The following is a 17,942-nucleotide window of genomic DNA, read 5'->3' on the forward strand; positions in this document are numbered from 1 at the left end:
AATATTAATAATTTTTTTGGGGTCACACGGCAATGCACAGGGATTACTCCTGGCTCTACACTCAGGAATTACTCCTGGCAGTGCTCGGTGGACCATATTGGATGCTGGGAATTGAACCTGGGTCAGCAGCGTGCAAGGCAAACACCCTACCCGCTGTGCTGTCGCTCCAGCCCCAGTATCAATTTTTGAAGTAAGTCTAAGGCTAGTTTGAAATATGATTTTTTATTATTATTAAGTCTGTAGTTTGAAGGTGAAATTTTGTGCTGCTCAGTGGACAATTTAAGGAAATTCAATGTGTATTCTATCACAAAATAATGGCTTCGAGATTTATAATGGAAAAATTAAAATTATGTTTGTAAAGTTTGTTTTTTAAAATAGTTTTAAGAAATTAAAGATTTTATGGAAAATAAGTGCAAGAGGTTATAAATTGAACAGAGTTCAGAGGTATTTTAAGCAAGACAAAAGCCCAAATGGAGAATGGAGTTGCTTATGTTAAATATCATGTCACCAGATTAAAATTTATTTATAGTTTCAGGCATCTCAAAAAGAAATCTTAAACAAGTCGATCAGGAATCCTCCAATCAGGTTAGATGATATGCCATTCCCTCAAGAAAGTAATTTTGCGACGTCCAGCACACATTTTTTTTCGCTTGCTTAATAAACATCCTTGTTCCTATTTCCTTATGTCTCAAAAAGACATTTTAAATTTCTCCTCGCACCAACTTACTAGCAGCAAGGATAGATGCTGCTGCCTTATTTAAATAGAGTTTTACTCCAGTTTTTAAACATATTTTTAATATACCTCAGTTCACCTCTTAGCAATGGAAATTTGTGGATTTAAATACTAACGTTACATTAAAAATAACTAAACATGTTAGAAATTCTGTATCACTATAGCACTGTCGGTCATCCCATTGCTCATCGATTTGCTCAAGCAGGCACTGGTAACGTCTCCATTGTGAGAATTGTTGTCACTGTTTTTGGCATATCGAATACGCCATGGTAGCTTGCCAGCTTTGCCATGCAGTCGGGATACTCTCAATAGCTTGCCTGGCTCTCTGAGAGGGACAGAGGAATCTAACCCAAGTCGGCCATGTGCAAGGCAAATGCCCTACCTGCGTGTCAGGAGGCCGAGTGGTCTAAGGCGCCAGACTCAAGTTTCATGTTAGAAATTATCTCATAAAATTGGCAAAAAGGAAAAAGAAAATCTTAAAGGCAGATGGAATTGATAAAATAAAATCAGAAAATAATGAATTAGAAAACAAAAGAGACACAAATAGTTTTTTTAACGAGAATATCAAATCAATAAACAATTCAGTATCATATAATTTAATTACTATATGGCAAAGCCAACAAATGTATAAAATTATAAATACAAATTTGAATTAGCCCTAGAAATAGAGGAAATTAAAATAATCATAATGCATTGCATAGTAAGTGTGAAAATTGTGAACACAACAGATGATTTCAAGGTAAACATTAATTGTCATAAGATCCAAGAGAAATAGAAATTTAGAAATTTGTGGAGCTACTAATAAAGCATGTGTGTGTGAGTGTTGTGTGTTGTTTGTGTTAAGTAATAGGTCTGCTACGTGAATAGATAAGGTCATCAACATTGTAAAGAGAACATTTTAAATTCTCATATCTTCATGCCTCGTCAGTATTCTTTGTATTCTCACTGAATCCTTTTTGCAACCCTGGACCTCTTGTCCCTTTGCTTTGCCCTACTACAATGTGATAAGTCCTTGTGCAGGTCCGGATCACATGAGAATTCCTTTGCCTAAAAGACCAAAGATTGGCTGCTTAGGGCCTTATTGATGAGAAAAACTCTAGTTTCTCGGCTTGGTTCTTTCATTCTTTGCTTATAATATGTAACATTCCATATACTATGGCTTCATTTTAAAAATCCTCGACTGAGAGAATTTAACTAGATACATTGCTCATATTGTTTCTGAGAAAAGTGTAACTTTCTCCAAAATACCAAGGTTGCGTAGTCTTCCCAAACTCTTCCTTTTATCTGGCGTTCAAGAGTCATGGTCTAGATAATTTTAAATTGCTTTAGCTTTAGCATTTTACAGCCTCGGGGAGCACATAACTTTAAATTGAACAGAACCTGTGATAGAATGATCATCACTGTGAAAAGCAAAACATGGTGATTACAATTAGTCTCTGGAGTCAGAGACTAATTTAGTTCAAAATTTAGCCCTATTTTATATACTGGGAGATGTAGGAGAAGTTACATAACATCTCTGTGCTTCATAGGAAAAAGTGAGTCAGTTACTATTACCCTTATTGGGGGTTCTGTAATAATTAAATGAAGATAAAGATACAAATCTGTTAGAAGTGTATGATAGAATAAGCTTTCCACAGAGAACTGTTGCTGTATCTCCTACATGTACAGTATCTCAACACAAAGATATACACAGGTCACCTGTCCTAATTTGTTGTATTTTACTCACTTCATAGTCATTGCATATTTTATGCCAAGTTTTATTTTTTGCAAAAATGTGGGGAGTGACCATTATTTGAAATATTTTTAAATGCTGTAAGTCAGTTTTTGTTTTTCTTTTAAATGAGTCACTATGAATTACAAAATTTTTATGATTGAGTTTCAAGCATACAATGAACCAACTTCAGTCCCTTTACCAATGTCCCCTGCCCTCTGCCAGTGTTCTCAGTTTCCCTCTCATACCCCTGCCTGCCTCTGTGGCAGACACTCCCCCCCATCTGTTCTCTTGTTTAAAATTATTTATTTATTTATTTATTTATTTTGAGAATTTTGGTTCACACTTGATGATGCTCAGGAATTACTCTTGGTGGTGCTCAGGAACCATTTGGGATGCCCTGACTTGAACCTTACTTGGTGGCATGCAAGGCAAATGCCTTCATGCTGTACTATTGCTCCAGCCCTCTACCTTTTCTCGTAGGCTGTGTAGTTCACAACAGTTACTCATTAGGTATCATGCATACCAATTTCCTGTTCCCTTCCCACTTTATTCCTAGTGCCCTCTTTGTGCCATGCTTCCTAATGAAGACCAATTCACATGTTCAATTTCATTGTTTTTATTATTCCGTTTGTTTCTTTATATCCTGTATATGAGAGATATCGTCCTTCCAGTGTTTTCTCCCTTTGACTAACTTTATACTCCAGATCTATCCATGTAGCATCGACTTGCATGCCTTCATCTTTTTTTGTTGTTATTTTTTTATTTTACTTTTTTGGTATGCATGATTTTTTTCTTTTTTCTTTTTTAACTATTTTTTTTTTTTACTGAGTCACTGTGATAGACCATTACAAAGCTGTTTATGATTGGACCCCAACCATACAGCATTCCAACACCCATCCCTCCACCAGTGTATATTTCCCAGCACCAGTGTCCCCAAGTTCCCTCCCATCACACTACAAACCCCACCCCCTGCTTGCCTTTGTAGCAGGTGCCCCTCTCTCTCTCTCTCTCTCTCTCTCTCTCTCTCTCCCCCCCCTTCCCACCCCACTTTTTATGGGCATTGTGGCCTGAGATATTGACACTAAAAGGTCATCAAGAATATCCCCGACCTATTTTCAACCCTCAGATCTTGTCCAGAGTGATCATCCCCAGCTATTATTGTCATAGTGGTCTCTTTTCTATCTTACTGACCATCATCTTTTTTTATGGCCAATAGTATTCCATCATGTACCAGACTTCCTTTTTTCAGTCATCTGTTCTTGGACACTGGGGTTGTTCTCAGATTTTGGTTTTTATTGCAATGAAGATAGGAGTTAAAAGTATCTTTTTTTAAAAAAATGGGTATTTTTTGACCCTTTGGTTAGATGCCAAGAAGTTGAATTGCTGGGTCATATGAAAGTTCCATTCTTCATTTCCTAAGGAGTATCCATATTCTTTTCCAAAAAAGCTGGACCAGTAGCATTCCCAGAAGCATGCATGAGGTTCCCTATTTCCTCTGAATCCACACCTACAGGGTTGTTTTTGTTGTTTTTGATGTCTGCTAGTCTTTCTGGTGTAAAGTGACACCTTCTTTTGATTTGCATTGTCCTGATGGAAAGGAATTGTGTATCAGGAAAAATGCAGAACATTTTTTCATATGCTTTTTGGGTATTTGTATTTCTTCCTCGAGGAGGCTTCTTTTCCTCTCTCCTCCCCATTTTTTGATAGGGCTGTACTTATTTTTGGTAAAATTCCAACAGTAGTCTTTATATATTGAATGTTAACCTTCTATCATATGGATGTGGGCAAATATCTTTTCCTGTGGGGTGTTTATGTATTTTGGTCATTGCTTCCTTTGAGATGCAAAAGCTTCTTAAATTAATGTAGCCTCATTTGTTTATCTTTACTTCTGTAAGCCAGTTTTTGGACTAAATAATACATTATTCAAATATTGTGTGGTGATGACAATTCTGCACAAAAAAAAAACTCATTGCAAAAAAAAAATCACTGATCATACTTTGGTCATAGATGGAGTGACACATTATCCCTTGTGAATGTGTAGCTATATCCGTTGTTATATGATTAACAGAAGTTTTGAATTTAAAAGTTGCTTCCTTAGTTTGAGACTGTATTGTAAGCATCAGTAACAAGTAGAGGAAATGATTAAACAGTGACTAAATTAATTTCAAATGAAAAATATTTTTCAGACTGTCTTGGATTTTTGTAAATATTAATTTTTATTGTTATTGTGTAAAATTTTTGACCTAGGAACAACCACTTTTTGGGAAAGCATAAATAGTGAAAAAAATGCATTGTTTACTTTGGGTAGTATTAAAAGTTAGAGATTACTCAGTAGGAACAAATGGTATTTTAATTTTTCAGCATGCAGATATCATTTTTCAGTTATTAAATAAAACTACAGGAATTGATATATATTTCAAACAAGACATAGAGATTCCAATGCATTTAGCCTCATTGGTAGAAAACACTTCTGTGATTTTCCTATGATCTAGAGAAAATGTATCCAGGGTATAATTAAGTTTCAAAATACTGAATAATCTTATATGAAACCAGTTTTATCACAAATGTATAAACAGTTGTATAGAATAAAATAAAATTTCAAAGGCTATTTTGATTGTCCATCGAAGATAAAAGCCAAGGTTCTTTAAAAGAAATCTTGGTTTATGTTGAATATCAAAGGAAGTGATTAGATTACTCTGTTGCCTGGTTCTCACAATTATCTCCTATGTTTTGACCTTATTAAAAAGAAAACAAAACAAAAACCAGTTTTTTCTTCCTGAGCAGAAAGACTATCTATCGTATTTATGGATTTTTGTCTCAAATTCGATAGTTTGAAAATGCATGAACCCAATCTGACTACTTTCTTTACACATTCTATTTTGGACTGGTGCCACTACTGTTTGTGAAGCCAAGTGCCTCTGCCGAGAAAAATTTTAAAATCCTAGTTAATGGAGTGACCATCTAAGCTGGGCTTTTTGTCATAAAGGTCCATTCTTGGGATAGCAGCACATTATTGTGCTGATTGGATTTGTAGGAAGACATCTACCTGTGGCCCACGTTGGCAGAGAAGAGACTTACGACCAAGGCAGCTCTGGCAGAGTAGTCGCTAGCTGTCCTGGGCAGTCGATTCTTTGTGCTGGAAAGCCAGGTCATGCAAGGCAGCATGAACAGTATTAGTGGATGGGTGATTCACACATTAGTTAGTTGGTTTCAGTCCTAAAGTAAAGTAACCCAAAACAGAGGAATGGAAACTATGTCATGACACAGGAATGACTGGTCTTGCGTAGGGGAAAAGCAGCTCTCCACAGAGACTCAGAACAGATGATCAGACAAGATTTAAGCACATGGAACCCTTTACCGCCATCTCAGGAACGGTTTGGATGAGAGCTATGTTAAGAATTCCCATGTCTGTTGGGGGCACTGAGGTTCTCACAGACTATGGTAAACATGATTTGGCTCACACGCTCTCGTAATCAGGCTGACTTGCACTGAAACAGAGAGTGCTCTATAGCAGTGCCAGGCCTCTAGCTGTACCAACTGTTAAATAATAAACAGGCTCTGTTTGTTGGCAGTCTCTTCCCCTGCCGCCAACATGGAGTGCCCATTCTCTGGGTTTACCTGTTTGCATGTGTTCAGACGCTAGGAACAGTGCGAGTGTTTGTGAGGTGGTCGTGACGCGGAGGCATCCGTCTACATCGAATCTGCTTAGTTTATTATTCTCCCAGGCCCTTGTATGAGCTAGCAAACACGCAGGGCTCTGGCAGTCCAAACAATGGCTGTGCTGTCATTCTAGATAATGTTGCAGGCTTTGCTGAGTACATTGGCTAATTGTTTTTCTTATGTTCATTTTCTCTTCATACTCTTTCTCTTCCTTTGAATAGGTTGCAGGGAGTGGAGATTTGGAAGGGGCATTTATTCCTTTATTTGCAGGAAGTTAGAAAGTAATTGTGCTGTGTGAGATGTTTCTGTAAATGATGGAATGTGTGTGTTTTATTCACATCAATATTCAAATATTCAATCAACAAATACTGAAGGCTGGACTGGGTGATTAAATCTTACTCATTATGCCTTATGTACTGTATAAGTTCAGTGGGGAGAAATCTTTCTTTGGATTCCGGGCAACAACTACAGTCTGTAGCAGAAGAGTTATTCAACTCAGAGATACATAAGGAACATGCACATATCTAAACCTCAGAAGAAAGACTATTTCCAAAAGACTTTTTTTTTGGTAATAAAATTTATTTTCTATTAGCTAGCCTCAGGCAAAGTGCCCTTGAGAATGCCAGCTTTGTATTGCTTTCTGGAGTAAGGAGTTTGATATGTCGCACATATTCAATTGTCAAAATAGACCTTTCTAATTTCTAGAAGCCCTGTACAACTTCAGTACCTACTTACCCTCCATACAGCTTGGGACCAAGAAGTGATAATTCCATTCCATGAGAGGAAGCTTTCCTTTGATTGGTGTGTGCGGCATATATCCACGTTAGGCAAATCAGGAATATGTAGTGATAGAAAAAAGGTAACTACAAAGTTGAATGACTGTTTTATCTTATGAACCATAAAGGCATTGCTCCAAATCCCAAGAAATGATAGTATACTTAGAATTCTAAGCATGGTAAATGACATGCACTATGGAAAATAACTATCATTGTACATTTATTTACAAAAAGTCAGCCATATCCTTTTACAATGATGATTCCTCATGGCAAAACTATCCTTTGGTTAAAATACCATAACTGTTTGCTTGAGTGAAGTGAAACTTTTTGCCTTCCATTTCTGAATGTGTTTTCAAAGATGGAGCAATCATTTGATTTCTTAGACCAGCTTAATTTTTTGATCCAGTGTGTATTTGAGTTAAGTACTCTGGTGACTGCCAGGGTGTGTTGCAGAGAGTTATTGGAGTAATCCCATATTTAGTCAAATTTCCTCAAATTCAATGCATCATTGTGTGTAATGGATTTGCTTGTGGTTGGTTTTTTTCCCTTTGTGAGAAATGCAAGACTCCATCTTGTAAGAAACATTTGATAATAATAGTTTTAGATGTTTTTAAAATTCAGAAAGAATTTAATTCATTCAAAATGGTTCAGAAATGCTTGGGTGATAAATATATAATGAAACCATCATTTTAAGACTGTTAGCATTATATAAGAAATAATTTGTATTCACAATTAGTTTATCCTTATCCCTTTGTCAGTGAATTCTAAAAGATTTCTTCCAAAAGAAATACACCCAGATGAATAACTCTTCAACCAAGGTTTTTTTTTGTTTGTTTTTTTTTTTTACTCATTTCTCACTCATTCTCCTTAGTAATAAACTTCAGCGCCTTGGTCAGGCTTCCACTGAAGAAGACTTTATCAAAGCTCTATTTCTCTCTCTCTCTCTCTTAGACTGCTTGCAAGTAATACCACCTACAGGTTCACCTACACCTTTGAATTACTAATGTTTAGTCTATTGTAGAAGGGAAAGAATCTATTTAAAGTTTGTAGAACTCTGTCTAAATTGAAATTGTATGGGCTCAGAAGGCCTGAGGACCTCTCTTAGCTCATCTGTCTGGTGAACTATGATCAATATCTCTTGTTTTTCAGTAAATTCAATTTTGATTTAATACATATACATACAAACACATTCAACATATTTTATGCTATATACTTTGTATGTCTATAACTTTGACTTATTCACTGGCCACTACATTTCTGGTAATTCTACCTAGTGATTTATATGCTGAAATTTGAAGTACCTATTTAAATATTCACATAGTCTGATTGTAGTTTTCAAGGTGATTGTAGATTTCACCAGACACTAGTAGACAACACCAGACATATGTTCAAGATGTGTATCTGCGTACCAGTGTAGCACGTTATCTTTCACTTTGGGGAAAAAAAAAACTTAAACTGTCTATTTTAAAGTTTTTTTGTAATATTATATTGTTTTGGTGTATTTAATAGAAACTGTATATATAGTTCTATATCTGATTATTGGGAAAGTAGGATTGCTGGAATAGCACTTAAATAAAACGAATAATACTGACCTACTTAGAAAAATTAATTATGAAAGAAAAAATAATGGATTATAGTTGCAGATAATGGTTTTGGGGACGCTGCTGGTTGAAATCCATCCTGAGGCTTATTTATAATTGGCACAATTAAGAGTTTTCGAGAATTCAGCAGCTTTGATTTATTTACAGGGATTCGTATAGGATTTGAGTTAATGGGGAAATGGGGGATGGAGATGGGTAGAGACTTATTGGCTTACATTTAAGTTTCACAGAATTTTGTATTTATGTTTTGATGGAGAAAAACATCTACTAGAAAATTGTATCAGATTATATTCTCTTTTTTGAGGGGTGGGGTGAGATGTGGTAGGGGATGGGTCACACCCAGCAGTACTCAGTACTTACTTCTGGCTCTGTGCTCAGGAATTATCTGAAGGTGCTCAGGGGACTATATTGGATTCTAGGGATTGAATCTTGTCTGGCCGCATGTGAGGTTAGCGATCCACCTGCTAGTACATCAGATAATTTAACTGAGAGAATTTAATACATCTTAGTTTTATATTAGTACAGTTATGTTATTTTATATAGCAAAAATTGAATATGCCTTTGTGCTTAAGATTTTTCTTTGCTGCCTACACACTAAGTTTTCATAATTTCAACTTCAAGTCAACATCTTTTGTATTCTAAGATGTTTAATGAACTCCTACTTTTAATACTTACAATTCTTGGAACTTGGGATCCATTATTTAAAAAGATAAGTTAATATCTAATACAGTAGCAGACACTAAGTGTATGTTCCACAATCAATAAATTGGACTTTCAAGATTGAAAATGCTCATTGAGGGTATCTTGTGGTTCTGGGAAACAGTAATTCTATACATAAAATACCAAGAACCTTAGCACTATTTTGACTGTATTACCTAAACTGTATTACTGTTTTAAAAGAAAGAAATCACTGTATCACTGTATCACTGTCATCCCATTGTTCATCGATTCACTTCAGCGAGCACCAGTAATGTCTCCATTCATCTCAGCCCTGAGATTTTAGCAGCCTCTCTTTACTCATCTTTACAAAAAGTTGGAGGCTCTTTCAGGGTATGGGGAATGAGACCTATTCTTGTTACTGTTCTTGGCATATTGAATATGCCATGGGGAGCTTTCCAGGCTCTGCTGTGTAGATGGGATAACTCTCCGTAGCTTGCCGGGCTCTCCGAGAGTCATATATATATATGTATGTTATGTAGTTCCCTCTATGATTTTATGGAACATGTGTAGGGAATGTCTTATGATGTGTGTGTCCAGGAATATGTTCACTCATGTGTGAGGTGTGGCCCGAGTGTGCAGAAAGTGGCCTGGAGTGTAGAGGTGGTTGGGTAGTGGAGGTCAGATGCTGGGGCTGAGTCCCTTAGGGTGAGGAAGGCTGTTGTGGAGTCCAGTGGCATGGTTATGGGGGCCTCACCTTATGCTCCCAGGGGTCACACCCATAAACCACATCCTGATAATCTCATCGGCCACCCTCCAGAACTCACGACTGCTTCTCACGGAAGAAACGCAGCCCCGGCAGCCGACCTCCACAACCCAACTGCTGCCATGCTTCAGGCCACTTTCTACATGATCGGGCTGAGCCTCACACATGAGCAAAGTCCCACAGAACCCAGGTAATGCAGAACTTTGTGATCTTGGACGCTGGGCTCAATGGGACTCGGGAGCAAAGATCCTCTGCCTGCTTCCCCCAAAAGAAATAAACCGAGAATAAAAATGCATGTCGCACATTGTAGATAAATATTTGTGAGGCTGGAGAGATAGTGCATTGGGTAGCATATTTTTCTTATATGTGGCTGATCTGGATTCAATCTCCAATACCCTATTTACTATTGCCCCCCAAACCGCCAGGAATTATCCCTAAGTGTAGAGCCAAGAGTAAGCCCAGAGCATGGTTGGGTGTGCCCCCACCAAAGAAAATATGACTTTTACGGTCATATTCAATAAAAAACTTGTATCTAGAAAACATAAATAAGTTTAGAACATCAAAAGCATCTTGTTTTCCTCCTCACTTTGGATAGTCCCTCATCAATCTACTTTAATCCATAGCATTGGTTGACATATTTTTATGTAAAACTACTAAATTTTTCTCTCAGAGTATAAAAGACGGATTAATATGGAAACTGAAGTGCAATACAAAACATTTCAAAAAACATTTACTTCAAACTAGTATGCTATATTAAGCAACCTCAGTCTTGAGTGTACCCTATGTACTCATTTTCTCTTCACTGTCTTATCTCTAAGAGACTTCCTAGTTTCTTTCATACAGATAATGAAGAATAACATTAGAGTATGACTGGAAAGTTTTGCGTCTAACTCACCCATTTCTTATCACCGTTTCTACACTTCTTTATGATTCATAGATACCCAATACTCACTATGTTCAGACTGAACTCCTGTATTTCCCCATGTTTTCAAATCTAGTATAGTCACATATTTGCTATTTTAGTACCAGGCATTACCACGACCTTATGACCTTACCCATATCCCTTATATCTGACATTCAGTCTGTATCTTACTTTTGATCTTGTGCCTCAGTATATTTTAAATCTATTCACTACTCTCCAGAGGTACCACACTGAGTTCATTTTATCTCATCTAAATTTTTGTAACATTTTCCTTCATAATATTAATCTTACAACCTTCCTCCTGTCTTGTCTTTTAACTGATTCATAGTCCTTTTTTCCTGAGCTTCCTATGGGACAGTCATACTGACTTTCTTATGTCTCTAATGCAACATACACACTACTTTGTTTGAAAAACTTATGTTACTTAATTTTTCCTAGGTACACTGAAGTTATACATGGAAAGAATCAATTGAAAAATCATGCTTTTCTGGAATTACTTTTCTAGCTTCCAAAATAATAATTTCAGTTACTATGATCTTATTCTGTAAAGTCTAGTTCATTTTTATTGGCTTACTTGACCAAAATTCCTTTAATATACAGAATAGTATAGTTACTATGTATTTTATAAACATTTTTGAAGTCCGTCAACATGTTAAGAAATAAATACATAGATAAATATATTTAATAGTCTAAATTATTAAAGTTATAATTTACCTAGTTATATAATGTACTATACTTCCCTTCATTTTGGGGGGTAGGTGATGCTAGCAAGTGAACCTAAGGCCTCACATCACTGTATCAGTGTCATCCCGTTGCTCATCAATTGATCACCAGGGTTTATTCGGCTGATCTGGCTGGCGAGGCGGGTGTGCCCTTCCTCCCTCACCGCTCCGTGTGCATCCCTCCTGAAGCTGCACGCTTGGTAGAAGAGGATGGCCTCCCCCAAATAGAGACTAGTGACGGACCGAACTTGGATCGAGGGTATAGGAGTAGCTTCGCTCCCCTGCTAGAACCTCCAAACAAGCTCTCAAGTCCTCACATATGCAAGAAAAGTGCTTTATCCTTAACCTTTAACTTTGATTTTATTGCATTTTTGTAATATTTGCTCATTTTAGGGTTAGAAGATAAACATAAATTCTTGAAAATGCAGTTCACTTTTGTTATGTGTATTTTGAACAGTTGTGGGGAACCTCTAAAATGGTGTTCGAGGGGGCTGGAGCGATAGCACAGTGGGTGGGACGTTTGCCTTGCACGCAGTCGACCCTCTGCTATGGGATGTTGGGAATCGATCCCAACATCCCATATGGTCCCAGAGCACTGCCAGGAGTAATTCCTGAGTGCAGAGCCAGGAGTAACCCCTGTGCAACGCTGGGTGTGACCCAAAAAAGCAAAAATAAATAAATAAATAAAAATAAAAAAGTTGTTCGAAAGACCCAGGGTTCACTCCATATAATGTTCAGCTAGTTAGGTTCAGTGCTAAGACCCAAGAATGCAGTGCTGCCTGGGCCCTGCAGTGCCAGGGATTTCCTGGGTTACCCTAGTGGTGATCAAGGGCCTCTAGAGCCAAACCTGATGGACAATTTCAGTGGCCACCAGGGCTTCACCTGGCAATATTTGAGATACTGTGTAGTTCTGGGTATTGAACCAGGGTCAGCTACATGTAAGGTATGCATCTTTACCCCTATACTCTCCTGAATTCCTGAATAATTTTTATGAGAATCTCATTTTTAGGATAGAAAAGGGCTATTCCATAGAAAACTTGGACTGAATAATTTATATACATTTCCTTTAGGAAAATTATGAATACAGCTCCATTTTTTTCCTGCCTTTCAGGATTGGTATGGCTTTGACATCTCTGTTCTAGATATTATGCCATTGTCAATTTTCTTAGACTATCATTAGGGAAATTTTATTATATTTTTTGTTTCTGTGTCTGGATGTCTAGCACAGGTTAAATGTAAACATGTTTAACAATATTCTGGCATTACTTTCCATTTTTTATATGCAAGAAACTAAGGAGGCACTTAAAGATTAGACAGTGGGAACAACCAGTTTTCATATTAATCAATCCCTTACTAATACCTTGCTAAATTTTTTATTCTCAGGGAAAACAACAGATTTTAATTTCTCTCTATATATAAGCACACTTTGGAATTTATTAACATGGTCATTAAATATTGAGTATTCATCATAGTAATATTCTATTCTGGGAATGTTTAGAATGAGTGAGAAACACTACCTATCTTTCTGTCCTACAGTGACGCTACAATAAGGACTGATCGTCATTTCCCTAATGCGGAATTGTAAATCAGAGACATGAAGTAGCTCTGTTTTAATATTATGTCATTCAAATGGAGAAATTCAGGTTGAAATGTGAATCCATCTTATTTAAGTGCTATTTCTTCTTTATTCCATGACCTAAACAACTATTCTAGGTATATAATTTTTTATAGTTGCTACAATGAATTGATACAAACCTGATAAATTAAAGCAATGTAAATATTTACTTATAGTTCAGAAAGTCAGAAATCAGGAATCTTTTTTTTTAAATTTTTTAATTGAGTCACCATGTGGAAAGTTACAAAGTTTTCAGGTTTAAGTCTCAGTTATACAATGCTCGAACACCCATCCCTTCACCAGTGCACATATTCCACCACCAAGAATCACAGTATAGCTCCACCCCGCACCCCCACACCCCTAGTCCCTCCACACCCCTAGCACCTCCGCCTGTGTAACTAATAAATTTCAATTTACTTTCACTTTGATTGCATTCAATATTTCAACAAAACTCACTATTATTGTTTGGAGAGTCACTCCCCTAAAGTCGGACCTGCTGAAAAGGAAGCATTAGATAATTTGTTTTCCATTGCTGAAAATGAAGAGGCATGAGGTCGAGTGACCGCACTTAGCGGCCTACCCGCTTTGGGTTTCTGTATTTTAGTATTTTAGTAACTAAGTCCAGAGAAATATCTGCCAGAAGTTTTATCATTGCCAACTTGTACTTCTCAGTTACATTATATTCCACATATGAGTGCAATCTTTCTATGTCTGTCTCTTTCTTTCTGACTCATTTCACTCAAAACGATACATTCCATGTTGATCCATTTATATGCAAATTTCATGACTTCATGTTTTCTGACAGCTACATAGTATTCCATTGTGTATATGTACCAGAGTTTCTTTAACCAGTCATCTGTTTTGGGGCACTCTGTTTTTTTCCAGATTCTGGCTATTGTAAACAGTGCTGCAATGAACATAGACATGCAGATGCCATCTCTACTATACCTTTTTGCCTCTCCGAGATATATTCCCAGGAGTGGTATTGCTGGGTCAAATGGAAGCTCAATTTCTAACTTTTTGAGGATCGTCCATATTATTTTCTAAAAGGGCTGAACCAGTTGGCATTCCCACCAGTAGTGAAGAAGAGTCCCTTTCTCCCCACATCCACACCAACACCGGTTGTTTTTGTTTTTTGGGATGTGGGCCAGTCTATGGTGTGAGATGATATCTCACGGTTGTTTTGATCTGCATCTCCCTGATGATTAGTGATGTGGAACATTTTCTCATGTGCCTCTTAGCCATTCGGATTTTTTCTTTGGGAAAGTTTCTGTTCATTTCATCACCCCATTTTTTGATCGAGTTGGCAGTTTTCTTCTTGTGGAGTTCAACCAGTGCATTGTATATCCTTGTTATCAACACTTTATCGAATGGGTACTGCATAAATATCCTTTCCCATTCTGTAGATTGTCTTTGTACTTTGGTCACTATTTCTCTTGAGGTGCAGAAGCTTCTTAGTTTGAGATAGTCCCATTTATTTATCTTTGTTTTCACTTGCTTGGCCAGTGGCGTGTCAGCTTTGAAGATACCAGTGTCTTCAATGTTGTAAGTCAATAAATTACCAGTACTTTTTGCTTCTCTGGTTCTGGTACAGAGTGGTAAAGGAATCCTTTCTTGCTCTTTCAGTTTCTGATGGTCCTCAGGTGTTCTTTGGTTTACAGTTATATAGCAGCATCTGTGTTCATGTTGTCTATTTTATGTATGTTTCTTATTTTCCTCTGACTCTAATAAGACATGTCCCTGTAGGTTAGGCACACCTTCATAATAAAAGGTGATGTAATCTAGATACACTAACTTAATCTAATCTGCAAACATATTTTGGGTAAATAAGGGTATATGCATTCACAAATTCTGGGGGTTAGGATATGACAATATATTTTAGGGGACTACCATTAAGCCTTCATTATCATTTGTACCATTCTGCTTTGAAAAGAATAGGAAAAAGGTATTTACAATATTTGTCAGTATGCGCAGAATTAAAATCATAATAATAATGACACATAGAGATGTTAATAAATAACTAATTCATGTTAGTTTTTCTTCAGGACTAGATGTAGATTAGTGTGTGTCCCTCTGTCACTAAGAAAATAAGAATGACAGTAATTCACAGGATGCTGATCAGTTATTTGGAGTGGCTTCATCAAATCTGTGACCGTTCGCCTTTTTTGGTTGAAAATATATATTAGTAAATATGTAGAAAGACACCTCTATTTTCTTCTTCATGTCAACCTCTTAACTATTAAATTCATATATTTCTCTATATATTTCTTCTTTGCTACCTTTGGAAGTACATATTGAGAACAGAACATCTTGAACTTTTCACCACTTTTATTTTCTCACATCAGAGGGATAATGTGCCAAATGCATAACAAGAGTTAAGGGAGGAACATATCACACAAATTTGTGAACATCCAATCATAATGATTATATAAGAACCACAAAAGGATCCTTTTTTTGACACTTTTAACCTGTTATCACTTGATAACTTTTACTTGATACTAGGTACCTAAGTACACAAAATACATAAAAAAATGAAATGTTCACTGACAATTAGTCCTAAATAATTTTTTATAAAACATTTAAAAAATTTTTCACAATTTCTTTATTCAGTTATATGATCCTGTTTTGGGTAGCAACCCATAATGTCAGATGCTAGATACACTTTAAAATAAAGAATAATATTTCATTATCTGACCCTGTTTGTAGTTTCCAAACTTAAACTTTGTTCTTGTGTATTAATATGCTTGTATTTCATAGCTGATTCTGAGATTAACCACTCCATAACTGCCATAATATAATAGGGCAGGTTTCAGTATCCTTCACTAACTTTTCTGAACCGTTAATCCCAAATTATCCTGCAGTTCTTCCCCTTCTAAAGTTACACACATCTCTCTCCATTTAAACATTTGTAGACTGTAGAGAAGAGAAAAACGTCATTGTGCACATGCCAGAATTTTGCATAAAAGTAATAGCATCACTAGCTCATTTTGATAAACTTCATGAGTCCCAGTATTTTTGGTTTTTTGACTGTAGATTAATGACAAGATAAAATAATCAGCAAAAGACCAAAATTATTTATGGATTGTAAGTTTGAGTAATATTTGATATTTTACCCTCTTTAAAGATGTAATTTATGGGACTCATGAGATGGCTTAAATTGTTGGAGTTAATCCTTTGCACTCTGGATTTCTGTATTTGATCCCTAGATCACATTGTTCCAAACTTTGCTGCGTGTGATTGTCCAACACTGAGCTGGCAGTAGCCCCTGACCACTGAGTGTGACACACACACACACACACACATTTATATATACATATATATGTGGATTGGAGCGATGACACAGCAGGTAGGTCATTTGCCTAGCATGCTGCCAACCCAGGTTTGATTCCTCCGTCCCTCTCAGAGAGCCCGGCAAGCTACTGAGAGTATCCCTCAGGTATGGCAAAGCCTGGAAAGCTCCCCATGGCATATTGGATATGCCAAAAACAGTAACAACAGGTCTCATAATGGAGATGTTACTGGTGACCACCCAGTAAATGGGACGACAGTGCTACAGTGCTACATATATATGCACATATAGACACATATAGAAGTTGTATCATTTTTTGCCAAAATGTTTGTATTTATGCTCATTAAGAGTAATGATATTTATCCAGTTTGATTTTTGAAGTGCTATATTAAGAGTTTGCTCATTAAATATTCAACAATATGATACAACTCTTTCATTTCTTCTACAGAGAAAGAAACAGAGGCTAGACATTTTATTTTGCTTACTCACACAACTTGATATTCCTATCAGTTGTCTCCTCAATTTTAGTGGTTTGAGTGATACTCTTTAGAAAGATTATAGTCATTATTGTCTCATATTAATCACTGGCAAATTATTGAATTAAGGTAAGTTTTAGTATGTACCCACATAAAAATAACTTTTTAATCATTTTAAAATAAAATTTCAGGGAATGTTCTATACACTGAGTTACAGTGTTATTATGCACAGTTATGATAGGTAGCTTTCAAATGGTCCTTAGTGACCTCTGTACCTTAAATTTCGTCACCTGTGTAATTCTCCTTTTACTGTTGGTTATTGCTAACTTCTCACATCACATCTAAACTTATGTATGATAAGAATAAAAGTTATAGACTATTTTTTTCCAAAATTAGGGTCGTGAACTAACAAAAGACTAGTGACTTTGATCTTGAGTGCCTCTCTCACACTCTTCTTGGTTATTCTCTCTGAAATAAAGCAAATACCGTGTGATTAGACAGTACTGTGGAAATATACATTTGCCAAAGGACTTAGGGCTGTCAGTAACGAAGTTAGTGAATTGGAAAGCGAATCCTACAGTCTTCAGTTGAGACTTCAGATAAAACCACTGCCCTACTGATGGTTTGATTATAACCTTTTGAGGTACCTGGAGGTATCTGGATATGTTGTGCCTAGATTCTTTACACAGGAAATAATGAGGTAATATTGTTATTCTTTTAAGATAATTAGTTTTGGCCTATAATGTTACTCAGTAATCACTGTCATCCCGTTGCTCATCAATTTGTTCGAGTGGGCACCAGTAATGTCTCTCATTGAGAGACTTATTGTTACTGTTTTTGGAATATCCAATACGCATGGGTAGCTTGCCAGGCTCTGCCTCGCGGGCCTGATACTCTCGGTAGCTTGCCAGGCTCTCCAAGAGGGGCAGAGGAATCGAACTCGGGTCGGCCGCGTGAAAGGCAAAAGCCCAACCGCTGCGCTATCGCTCCAGCCCTTACTCAGTAATAGGT

General features: G+C 36.7%; 1 protein-coding gene and 1 non-coding gene across 6 annotated transcripts in view; one reads left to right on the forward strand and one right to left on the reverse strand.

The window, feature by feature from the left end:
* The window catches only part of ZBTB20 (zinc finger and BTB domain containing 20), an 897,756-nt gene that overhangs the window by 296,744 nt on the left and 583,070 nt on the right, over positions 1-17,942 (forward strand). The window lies entirely within an intron of this gene.
* On the reverse strand, positions 15,506-15,613 carry LOC129402604 (small nucleolar RNA U13). The gene has a single exon (XR_008628722.1). It is a non-coding gene; the product is annotated as a small nucleolar RNA U13 (small nucleolar RNA).

This window comes from Sorex araneus, chromosome 2 (genome assembly GCF_027595985.1).
Source record: "Sorex araneus isolate mSorAra2 chromosome 2, mSorAra2.pri, whole genome shotgun sequence".
Lineage (NCBI taxonomy): Eukaryota > Metazoa > Chordata > Mammalia > Eulipotyphla > Soricidae > Sorex > Sorex araneus.